Source organism: Canis lupus, chromosome 36 (genome assembly GCF_011100685.1).
Source record: "Canis lupus familiaris isolate Mischka breed German Shepherd chromosome 36, alternate assembly UU_Cfam_GSD_1.0, whole genome shotgun sequence".
Classification (NCBI taxonomy): domain Eukaryota; kingdom Metazoa; phylum Chordata; class Mammalia; order Carnivora; family Canidae; genus Canis; species Canis lupus.
The window spans coordinates 24,980,213-24,992,862 of NC_049257.1; positions in this window are offsets into that span (position 1 = coordinate 24,980,213).

The window sequence follows — 12,650 nt, forward strand, 5'->3', positions numbered from 1 at the left end:
ATTCAGTTAAGATGTGGTCCTATTTGAATAGGGCAGGTCCTAGTCCAGTCATAGGACATAAGTCCTATGTCCTTATAGGAGGAAAATGCCAGGTGAAGGCAGAGACACACAGAGAGACACACAGGGACAAAGCCAGGTGATGACAGGCAGGCATGGAAACACCCAAGGAACCCCGAGGATGGGCCACCACCTCCAGACATCTTGATCTCAGATTTCTAGCCTCCAGAACCGTGAGGGAACCCAATTCTGTTGTTTCAAGGCATCCAGTTAGAGGTACTTTGTTAGAGCGGCCCTAGCAAACACACAGAAATTAAAATTTCAATTGTGAACACAGAAACTGTAAGACAGTTTTCTTCTGAGACGCAGACCTCCACCAAGTAGTTGCTTGGATTGATGGTCTTTTTCTGGAGGAGTGGCATTTCCAATTTGGGTGCTGATGTATAGACCTCTGCTGGAAACAGTTGTTGCGGTGCTCAAATTGCTCTTGTCTTTGCTGACTGGAGTATTGATCTAAATAGATCACAAGCCCCATCGTTCTTTAGTGGTCCTAAAGGGAAACAATATCATTTCTCAGAATGATGACTTCGCCTTGTAAAATTGTTTGTGGGGGATATGTATTTCAAAATATTTCCTCCTCTTATTGTAGGAAAAATTTCTTTGGTTTGGGGAAATTCTGATGCAACATAAAAGTAATTCGGTTAAGATTTCATTCATTTTCATGGTTTGGCAATCCACTCCCAGCAGCCACTTTTCCCCCCAACAAGTCGGTCAGCTCAGGAATTCTGAGCCTTACTGCAAAAAATCCACGAATTAAATAATAACTGTTCACATTAATCACCGCAATCATGTTTTTACATTGCACTCTTAAAAAGGGAAGGGAGAAGAAATGTGTGGGAAATATCAGAAAGGGAGACAGAACGTAAAGACTGCTAACTCTGGGAAACGAACTAGGGGTGGTGGAAGGGGAGAAGGGCGGGGGGTGGGAGTGAATGGGTGACGGGCACTGGGGGTTATTCTGTATGTTAGTAAATTGAACACCAATAAAAAATAAATTAAAAAAAAAAGAAGTCACTTGTTTGGGCTTGTTTCACAAATTTAAAAATCAAGGAGTCTTTATGGGATGATGGAAATATTCTAAAATCAGATTGTGGTGGTGGTCCCACAACTTTGTAAGTTCACAAAAAAAAATCATTGAATCGTGTACACTTCAAATGAGGGAATTTTATGGTGTGCAAATTATATGTCAAAAAAGCTGCTTAAAAAACAAAGATTGCACTCCGCTAGTAGGAAATATCAGTTCTATAGAAATCCTTGTAGTCAGGGTTGAGTACGTGACCGTTGGTGATGGTGTTTACATCGCTCCATAACAGTTCAAGCAAAACAAAGACACTTGCACCTGTTGTGATGTTTGTCTTACCCAAGGATGAATGTTGATAAACCAGGACTCAGTTGGATGAAGGGAATTCCAGAGACAATGGCCCTCCAGAGGGTCAATAAGTATTTCTCACGCAGTGGATCTAGAGCCTGGGATTAATCTTTGGAAGACCTTTCAAGGCATTATCTTCACAGGAATCTGCACCGCTCCTAACTACACCTCCACCCCATACACACGCACTGGTCACTTGAGAAGAGTTTAATCAAGCGAGCGATACAATCTATTGAAGCCAGTAAAGCCATGCTTAGCTCTACAAAGGGTTTAAATCTATGACTCTGACCACAAACCAGTTGGCCTGTTCCATGACAGATCCGTTCATCAACGTTGATAAACTAAATAAACGGATAGGGGTGAAGGAGGAAGTGGGGAAGTCATTTTCTCACCAGTTAAGACATCCCATATATTCAGGATGAGGTGTCCTGCCTTCTTTAAAGACATTGGGCTAATCACAAAACCGCAGAAGTTTCCCACATGCCTTCTTGGAAACATTGACACTGCTCTCCACATGCTTTTACTCTGTGATTTCTCTTTTACAAACAGCTCTCAAGCCACACAGGTTTCCAGAAATCTGAATGTATTGGTATTGGATAGACCTGCTTCTCCAGGCCCATCCCATATGTATCTCCATTCTACTCTGAGTGTGGGGAGACCAACTCTTATAGGCTGCATCAACTTACATCCCCCTTCTCTGGTTCTAGTTGGCTTTAGCCATGGAAAGGCCCTCAAAGGAGATTGGAAAGTGCAGAGGGAAGAAGTTGGGGATTTTATTCAACGTGAGGCCATGGGCTGTCAGCAGCTTGGTTCCTCAACAGGACAATCCTCCTATGGTATAGCTCTCCATCGGCTATATCTCCCTCTCTTTCTAGAACTCACTAACTGCTTCCTTGCCTTGCTCTTTGAGTCTTGTGATGGATGATGTAGGTTCTCAACTGAACCTTTTTACCCACCCATAACCCTGACCTCACTCTTTTAAGTAGTCCTTTGATTAAATTATCTTCTTTTACCCTTTTTGTGTGTGCCATCCCTTTCCTGTTACACCAGGGACATCCTTTTTATAGCACGTTTCTGTTTGCCAAATTTCTCTTTGGGTTGCTCATTGGTGTTTTTTGAGCCTTTGAAACTTGGGACTCATTCCAAGTATTAGGAGACCACAAAATATTTTCCAAAAAATGATTATGTACAGCTAAGCTTACAGCTTGTGGATATAGCCCTGTCACTGTTCACATCTTGCAAGTAATGCGAAAATGCTAATCCAGAAATTATCTTTCAGGGGCACCTGGCTGGCTCAGTTCTTAGAACATGTGAGATCGAGAGATCTCAAGGTTGTAAGTTCAAACCCCACGTTGGGTATAAAGATTACTTAAAAGTAAAATCTTAAAAAAAAAATTGTCTTTCAACGTTTGAAGGCAAGTTTAAGGGGTATTTTTAGGGACAGAAAAAATATCTGCAATTTTGGGAATTCTTCTGGTTACCCACCAATTTTAAGGGGACCAGGTGCCACAGGGGACCAGGGTGCTACAACTTCCTGATGCATTGCAAGGCAGCACAAGGCAAAGCACTAAAAATTACCTATGATCCAAATTTGGTAGGAGGAAAGTAGTGTCTGAAAAAGTTGAAGTGTATTTGCTCTATAAACTAGTGGTACCCAAGAGTTGCTGTCTGGAGTTCCTGCTTTATTAATAGAAGGGATTTGTAGTTTCCATATCAAAGGTCAAACTGAGTCGAGCTGGGTGGACTTTGTGTGACAATTTCAGTGTTTGCACACTTTGCAAGTGCTTCAGAACAGTCTTCCCACAGTGCTGAACAGGCACTATTCATTTGCTGAACAAGCTCTCCTTTTCCCCCTCCTTCCCCTCTCTTCAAAAGATAATAAGATAAACTACACCTTTGGCCAAATAAGAATAATCACAAATTTTATATTAGAGAAGACTGAAAAGTTCACTTTGCTGTCTTTGCCTTTTTTATTTGGTGCATATTTTCAAATCCTTCTCCTCTCACAGAAACTGAGTGTCTTAGCACAAAATGATTTATTTCATGGTGAAGTTTTAGTGAATATGTAAAGCCTGTAAATTATTTGAGCACCATTTTTCAATAATGTTACACAGGAGAAGGGTAAAGCAGTTTCATGAAGCTTTCACCTATACAATGATGAGCTCTCGATTGAAGTATTAAGAGCATGACCTTAGAATAACTGAAATTATTATAACTTTTTTCCTTAAGACATAAATTCCAGTATTTTGTCTTTTTTTCACTTTTAAAGTTGGCACTTTGAGTAAATTAATGAGTTGATGGATTGTTTTCAGAAAAGCAGAGTATTTTTAGTGTTAGAAAGTTAACCATTTTTCAGAACGGTATGAATATCTTCATGTGCTCACTGTTCAATCGTTTGTGGCCAAGTTTTCTTTTCACTGTAGTACAGACAATGTAGTACAGACAGTGCAGAGATTATTAGTTAAGCTACTAGATATGATCATTCATAAGATAAACTAGCATGTCAGTATTTCTAACTAAGGCAATCAGTCAGGTATTTCTGCTTTCCCTTGATTTATGTTTCTGAGTGTGCCGACAAATGTTTTATACATTTTAATACATACGGTAATTAAACAAATGCATCTAGCCATAAGTAATTTGATGTGGAATATAAATAATGCTATCCATAAAAATCTAAAATCTAAATGTCCTATGTGATTTTGCTTTACACTAAGATATCGCCAACTAATGTGTACTTTTTTTGCATTTAGAATAAAAATGCTTCCCAAAACTCTTTCTCCCCAAAAGATAACCCATAACAGAATCTACACATGGATTTGAGCATAAAGATGACCACATTCCTCTTATTAAAATAAATAATCCATCATCTGAGCTGTTTAATTATATGTTGGTGCTTAGAAAGGAACTGCATGGTACTTTAAGAAAGTGCAACATGAGATAGTCTATGATTAAGGAAACTTAAAATTAGAGGCCAAATGTTTATTCCATATGTTTAATTCAGCTAGTGACCATAGACAAATTTGTATTATGGGGACTTTTTTTCTTTTCTTTTCTAGGCATTATTCTTAGGAAGCTGGAGAAGTGTTAGGATTTGGGGATTTATTTTTACAAAACTAGAGAGAAATAAATAATTTTGAAAAAGATAGCCCTAGAACCAACTCTCTGGCACAGGAAAGTGTAATTTATGAATCCATGGCACTGAGGCATTTGCAAGATCTGGTCAAGAGACTCCATTTAATAACACTAATGTAGTAGTCAGGGCCCATGAAGAGGAGCAATTCTGTTGCCAAAATGAGCTGATGGATGAAGCTAGCCTTTTAGCAAGAAATACATGTTTGCATCACAACCCAGTACATACTAATACACACACACACATTTATATACAACTGTAACTAAATTGCACAAAACAATATTGATTAGAATTATAGCCAAAACAGTTTACCATTTTATTCATTCTATTTTTTGGTATGTCAAGCATGACCCTCTAGGTTAGTCCATGTCCCATTAAAGAGTACCACAAAGCATTTTGGAAAACTGTGTCAAGTAAAGTGGTCATAAAAAATGACATATACAATGAGCACCTGTTGCACTCTGATTTCCAGGTAGAAGTGGCCAAGAGAGCATGAACTTCCCTTGATCAAGTGTCTTCTACAAATTCTTTCACTTTTAGCTTCCCAAAGGCTGATTATGTTGGGAAATATAAGGCAGCACTCAGGAACTTTGAACTTGAAAGTCAGGCAAGTAAATGGAAACGTCTGAAACATACGTTGACTCATACAATCTTATTAAAATACTTACAGATAGTAGGTAGTGATTGATGTTTATTTGGTTCATGCCTGCTTGAAATTAGAAATTCAGCCTATGTTCCTCAGATTAAATCCTGGGACAATCTGTTGCTTCTAGTCACCTAGAGAAGTGGCAAAGAGTTGAGAAGAAGAGCCCAGCCTCTTTCTTGCTCTTTCTGTCTTGGGAAGGGGGCTGAGCCCTGTTCTAACCTGAGAATCTGGTAGGAAAAGCTTCATTCCTTTCACGCACAAGGGGAAGTCTAGCATTATACAATATAATCAGACAGACACTGGAATGGTCTTCGGGCTTGTGCTTGAATTTCTGCCAATAAAAAAATCTATTCACTTGGGTTAAGTCACAACTCCTAGGGGAGAAAAAAAAAAAACAACAACATACTTTTAGGTGAAATAATGGCCTAGAAGCTTCTAAAAAAATGATTGGGTTCATCAGAATTCTTTGAAAGTGCCAAGTAGCTAAAAATAAATGCAACAGGACTCAGAGTCAAACAAGCTGAGAGCATGAAAAGGAAAGAAGCGGAGCACAGCACACACTCAGCTAGCTTCCCAAGAGTCCCGGTGAGTGAGATGGCACCATGAACAACACAGAGCACAATGTGAGACAGTGGGAGGGCACCAAAGATGGCTTTAACCCCTGTACCATTTACTGCGAAAGGCTAGGCCGCTACAGTGCTCCCAAAGCGAGTCTTAACAAGAGACAGGCTTTAACAACGACTCTTCTTTCTTCCTCACATATCAACCTGGGGCAAGTAGGCAGACCACTATGCTCCATACCATTAGGAATCCAGCCTCCTTCCATCGTCTTTCTCCATTGTCACTGGGAGTGTTCCCCATATCCCCATAAGGAGTGTATTCTAAAGCGCAGATTCCTTTAAATAGAATTAGTTCCAGCTTGATTGAAGGGAGACAAAAAAGCATGAAGGAGCATATGCATAATGTTTTAAAACCCAGGACTGGAAGGGGCACACAGCACGTTCCTTTATTTTCCCCCAGGGTGAAAATGAAGTCACATAGCCATGTTTGGCTGCAAGGATTGGGGGAGGAGTGGCAGTCTAGTAAATATAGCTAGAAAACATAGCTATAGGTAGTCAGACCTGTAGCCTAATTGTATTACTAGGGAATAGGGAGAGAATGAACACTGGTGTAGAGCCAGCGGTCCTTGCCACAGCTACTTCTTAGTCCCGCCTCATAGAGCATTTCTGTGTCTACTGTCCAAATGCAGATGGTGATGTGGGCAGGATGCAATGATTGTGTATAAAGTATTCTTCATGGTGAAAATTTTCCTTGAACATTTATCACCAGGTCATTGACATAACTACAAAGGCTTTTGAAAAATAACCTCGCATTAATTTTAATCCAATTTTTCTATTAGCTTGGAATGCTTTATGTTGCTAATATAAAACTTCTGGGACTAAGGCCATAAGTTAAAAGTGAATGTTTTTAATCAGGTCCAGACTTCCAATCTAACTTCTAATAGAAATCTCGCTCCTTGAATTTAATATATACTATAAGGGCAAGGTCTGACAGACAAGCCACAAGCTTTTAAAATATTGGCTTGAACAGCAATTGGGTTACGTGTTAAAGTCTGACCATGTCATCTAGAGCTCAAAATGTTCTTACGTACAAGGAAAATTAATTTGGGTTCTTTGTATGTAAACCAATGCACAACCCAGATAAACGTGGTAAGTTTATGAATAACCCAGATTTGAATTTTAATGTCTTGTAAGAAGCTCTTCAAGGAAGTTTCCTTTAAATAGAATTTGAATGTAAGGGATGCATTAGTTTTTGGCTGAGTGGGAAACTGAAATTCAAAACCCACTATGTGGAAGACACCTTAGATTCGGTCCAATGCAGAGCTGTTTCTTTCCCATTTCTATCTGTGATATTCTTTAAGAATCATTGTTGCGTTCTTAGATCTTTAAAGGTAGGTCTCCCTTATGTTGATGAGAAAAAGCCTCTGGTTCTAACATCGGTATGATAGAGTTGTGGAAACCAGACGTGTTAGCAGGGGGCTCAGATGGCGGTTCGAGTGGAATAGAAAGCACAGAACTTCACAATCAAGCTTTGCAAATACAATTGGTTAGCTTTGCTAACACCTAGTAAATTAAGCCTTATCCCTTGGTTTAAAGGAATTCAAGGATATTAACTAGTTCTTTTCTACAAGAAGAAAAAATAAATTAAGTGGAGGTCTCCAAATGATTTCTATTACTCTGTAAACTTCTTTACAAACATCCTATCCCCTCTTTTAACTGGCTATGATGGCTTTCTCTTTTAACTTCATAAATTTTATTCATTCATTCATTCATTCATTCATTCCATAACTGTTTGCAAGCCTACTATGTGATGCACACTAAGTGCTAAACATACAGAGGGGAATTCATGTTTTAAAATCCTAATGAAGGTTGTTTTTAAAATACAAAAAAAATAAAATAAAATCCTAATGAAGGCAGCATAAAATAGACAAGTATAAAACAAGTATATGACAAAAAAATGTAGAGAAGAAAAACAAAGCAGGTATCTTTGAAAGCCTGATCAGGGAGGTGCTCCTGGAGAAGGTGACATATGAGCAGGGAATAAGGGAACAAATGGTGTGAAATCTGAAGAATGAAACTTCTGGGCGGAAGATAGAAAGTGCGGGTCTATGGTCTATGGATGGGGTCTATTCTAAAAGACACAGAAAGCTATTAGAAGGGCTTATGCAGGGATAGAATGTGACTTGATTTATGCTTTTAAATGACCACCCTCTGGCACCTTTGTGGAGAATTGATCAAAATGGAAGCACCAGCAAAATGGCTTTTATAGAAATGAAATGAATAATGGTGACCTGAATGGGCATGAAAATGGTGGAGGTGAACACATTTAAACAAACAAAATATCTGATAGGCTCTGTTAATTGCCTTCCTGGAAGCCATCCCCCTTTCATTCTTTGCTAATAGTCCTCTGATATGAATTTGGTATACCGGCTCCAGGTGATCAATTATGATTAATCTAATGGTATCCTGACCATTCTGTCACCCCTTCCACATATTCACTTGCCCAACACAGTTCAAAATGTCCTGGTTATCCAAAAAAACTTCAGAGAGAGTCATCTGGGGACCCTTCTGTGAAGGCTTTCTTCTCATTGATGATAGAAGGAAAGGCATTCATCCTGTCCAGCTCTCCCTCAAACCAACCACTTGATAAATGTAGAAAATGGAAAAGGCAAAGCATTTCCCAAAGTGTATTCTATGTATCCTATATAATCAATTTGAAGAACACTATGATAGAGTGCCATGGGTTTACTCTCAAAGTTTTTTGAGTATCTGTGTGCTTTATGGATGTCTAAGAGAGAGCTAAAGAACCTAGATTTTTCCAAAAGTACGTGACCACTGAATTCCCATTTGGGGAATAATAATCTAGTTCCCAGAATTAGTCTTCTTCAGAACACCACTGTGGTGATATTGGACAAAAGAGTGAATTTTATTGAATCAAGTAATATTCTTCAAAATCATGATATCTCAGAGATCCCACAGCAGGCTGAAAATACCTAAAGACTTCAATGTTAATGTCTTCTGAGATAAAAACAGATCAACTTCTTGGGGGAATCTACCAAAGCAGATGTGTTAAGATTTGAATTCTCATAAATCTTATTCTCAAGAATTAGAAGAGTTGTTTCAATGAAGATACAGCTAGAAAACTACTTCCTGGGTTTCCCCCCTTATAAAATAGGCTCATTATGAATTATTATGGAAGCTGCTACACTCATCGCAAGAAAGAAATAAGAAAGGAAGGAAGAAATGAAGGGAAAAGCTAGGAGTCTGCTGTGCTCATAGTTCATTCTGTCATTATTTTAAAAAACCCACTGAATTTAAATTAAGAATATGAGCTACACTGGAAGTTTTGCCATGACTATTTACAGTCATAGGGAAAGATAGGATTTCTAAGTATAATTCATCGAATCTGGTAGTAAAAGATAGCATGCTGTGAAATTTTATCTCATCATAAAAAAGGATTAATATGGCTTATAACTAAATGTCAAAATAGATTTTCATTACACCGTCTAATCTAATTTCTCAACCACAAGATGTTAGCAGAAAAGAGTGATTTATACTTAGCTGCTCAGTTCAGATTTTCTTTGCCGGCATTTCTGACAATGGACTTTATGCTTTACTGGTATCCCTGTTTAATAAAGAATATTCTCCTAAAGTCTTACTACTCAAAGTGTGACCCATAGCTTAGCAGCTCTGGTCATGTCATCCAGAAACTTGTTAGAACTGCGACATCTTGGGCTTCACCTCCAAGCCACGAGATCAGAATTCACATCTTAACAAGATTTCCAAGTGACTCGTAGGCACATTAAAGTTGGAGAAGCATTGTCTTAGGAGACATTCTCCAGGTGTTTTACTATCGCTGACGACTCTTCTGCCGCCACCTGGGGTGATCCACAGGTTTTCCTAAGAACACGACACTGGGATTTCAGCCCACTTAAAACTTATATGCTTTAATGGACTGAAAATACTGATGTGCACCCACTTAAAACTTATATGCTTTAATGGACTGAAAATACTGATGTACAAATGTTGAATAGGTATTAATTTCACATCTTGTCTATCCGGTCTTACGTAATGGGGCACAAGTTTATAAAGCATGTTGTGTGTGTGTGTGTGTGTGTGTGTGTGAGAGAGAGAGAGAGAGAGAGAGAGAGAGAGAGAGAACGTGATGTAGTATAAGCGAGCTGAGCTGCCTGAGCTCCAAGTTCACCAATGAGCAAAAATGCAAAGAGCCAAGTCTTTAGCCCCTCAGTTCCCCCCAGAACAAGATTCTCATTTTTTTAAGCGTTTGGCCCCTCTGAAATGCTTCCATCCTAGATTCTGAATTGGGCCAGTGAAGTCGTCCATGGTCATCCTTAGCTGAGGAGAAGAGAGGGATCTAAAAGGTTAAGACCAAGGCTAGTGAAGGGCAGGGGGGGGTTGGAGAGATGCCTTGGTATCTGATAAAAACAAAGGAGAAAATGAGGTATGTGCTGTCAGAAAAGAGTAGGTAGGGAAATGCGGGAAACCAGTGACAGAAAAATCGGCATTCAGAGGGAGCAGCCCTCCTCGCCAGGACTGACTTTTGGCTTCGAGTATAAGCATGAAATGGTCTCAGGAGGCCCTCACTCAGGCCTCCTTCTTGGATGAAACAATCACGTAGGCCCAGGGTCATCCACAGGACCCATCTTTCTTACCCAGCTTCCTCCAGATGCCCTAAAAACAGACCTTATAAATCATGTCTTTAAAGATCCCCAACCTGCTAAATCCCCTTAGCGTTATCCCATCAACCCCATTCACCTGGAGGCCACTCTCTTTTTTTTTTTTTAATTTTTTTTTTTTTTATTTATTTACTTATGATAGTCACAGAGAGAGAGAGAGAGGCAGAGACACAGGCAGAGGGAGAAGCAGGCTCCATGCATCGGGAGCCTGACATGGGATTCGATCCCGGGTCTCCAGGATCGCGCCCTGGGCCAAAGGCAGGCGCCAAACCGCTGCGCCACCCAGGGATCCCCGGCCACTCTCTTTTTAATAGTCTCTCCTCTTGGTCATGAGAAATATGGCCTTTCTCTGGCCCTCTCACTTCTCTAACGATTCTTCTTAGAATTAATGGTGGGTTGCTTTTCCTCTGTCTCCCCAAAAACTTTGGTATCCTCCAAGATTCTCTGCAAGGCTCTATCTTCACTCTTTTTCCATGTGCTCATCATCATCTACCTGCGTGTTTATGATGCTGTGAAGATCCTGTGTTTAGCACAGAACTATCTCCATCTAATTGTCTCTGGAACATATTCACTCAGATGTACCCCAGAAATATCAAACTCGACAACCAACCCTGTCATAATTATCTTCTCATTCGGATCTGTTCCTCCCCTTCACCCGTTATCACAGGGCATGGCAAGACCCAATCATCCAAGGACGGTGGACGCCATGCTCACTTCCTCCCTTGCCCTCACCTCATCCCTTTCTCTTTGGCCCTTTAAGACTCCTTTAACTTGAGCTCTTGGCATCTCTCTCGTACATCAGACATTTAGACTCTTTGCTTCTTAATTTCCTATTCCATCTCTAGAGGCATGTTTTTACTGCATACTTTTTTTTTTCTGAATAGAATAGAAATTCATATTCCTTAGCATGGCATAGGAGGTTTGTGTGCTCTAATTTCTGCCTACCTCTTGTGTGTCTCTTCCTGCTGCTTCCTGGTCCACGCCGAGTGCCTCGAGTCCCCTAAGTGCCCTGAGCATCTCATGCTGACTTAGAGGCCCCACCACCCGTGAGCACCTACTCACAGAGGAAGGTTCAACTTAGATGGCCCTACCTTACATAGGCTTTTCCTGACTCTTGAGGTTGACCCCATCTTTCTTTGTTCCCCCATGGAACACTGCAATTTTAAAAAGGGTGTTGCAATTTACTCGTTAAATGTTGATGTCACGTGTGCGTGCTGTCATTCCTCGTATACTTCTGTATGTTTGCACTTGTAGATCCAGGCACAGCACCTGGCCCAGGGCAGGCCTCAGTAGATATTCACGGAGTAAAGAGTAAATGCAGAGGCGTGGAATGGATATGGGGGAAGCCTGGGAACTTGGCTGTAGCTTACGGGCTGATGCCTAAAATGTGTTCATCGTGACCAAGCCGGGCTTAAAATGAAATACTGGACAGTAGTCACGGCATGAGCAAGGAAGGGCTATGAGCCTTCGCTGCGAAGGGGGGTGGTGAGGGGAAGCAGGCCGCTGGAGGATATGGGCACAGGCAGGTGCTCGGGGAGGTTCCAGAAGAAGCCGGGCAGATTTTCTCTGTAACAGATCTGAGTTGCCAACACAGACGAGCATAAAGGACAAGAAGGCCTGCCCCGAGCCAGACGTGTTCCTCTTCGGGTCAGTGCCCGCCCAGGAGGTCCTGGGTGCTGTTTGCCAGCAGGACTAGCGGGTCGCTTCAGCGTCGGGGTCTATGCAGAATTTAGAGGATTGCTCTGAAGCGAGGTCAGAGCCGTTTGAAAGTCTGGTCTGTGAAGGCTCATCGGATGAAGTTGGGAGATCTGGGAGACTTGGTTTCTCTTCTTTATTCCCCAAGACCGTTCTCCCGGCTTGGAAGGCAGGCGGGGCTGGTGGGGTGGGAGGCGAGGGCCTGGGCCTGGGCCCGGGTCGAGGACGGGGCCTGGGGTCAGGGCCGTGGCTGGCGGTTCCCTGGGCTCAGTCTGCAGGGAGCCAGGGAAGTGGGGCTCCGTGCTCGCTGCTCCCCCCCACCCCCCCGTGCCCTGGCCACACTGAGCTGGAGCCCCGCCAGGCTTCCAAGGCCTCCCCATGCCCCTGCCCGCTTAAGAGACAGGCCTGTGGGAGCGACCGGTGCCACAGAGCAGGATGGGGATTTGGTTTTTGGGTTTTTTTTCTTTAATTTTATTTATTTATTCGTGAGAGACAC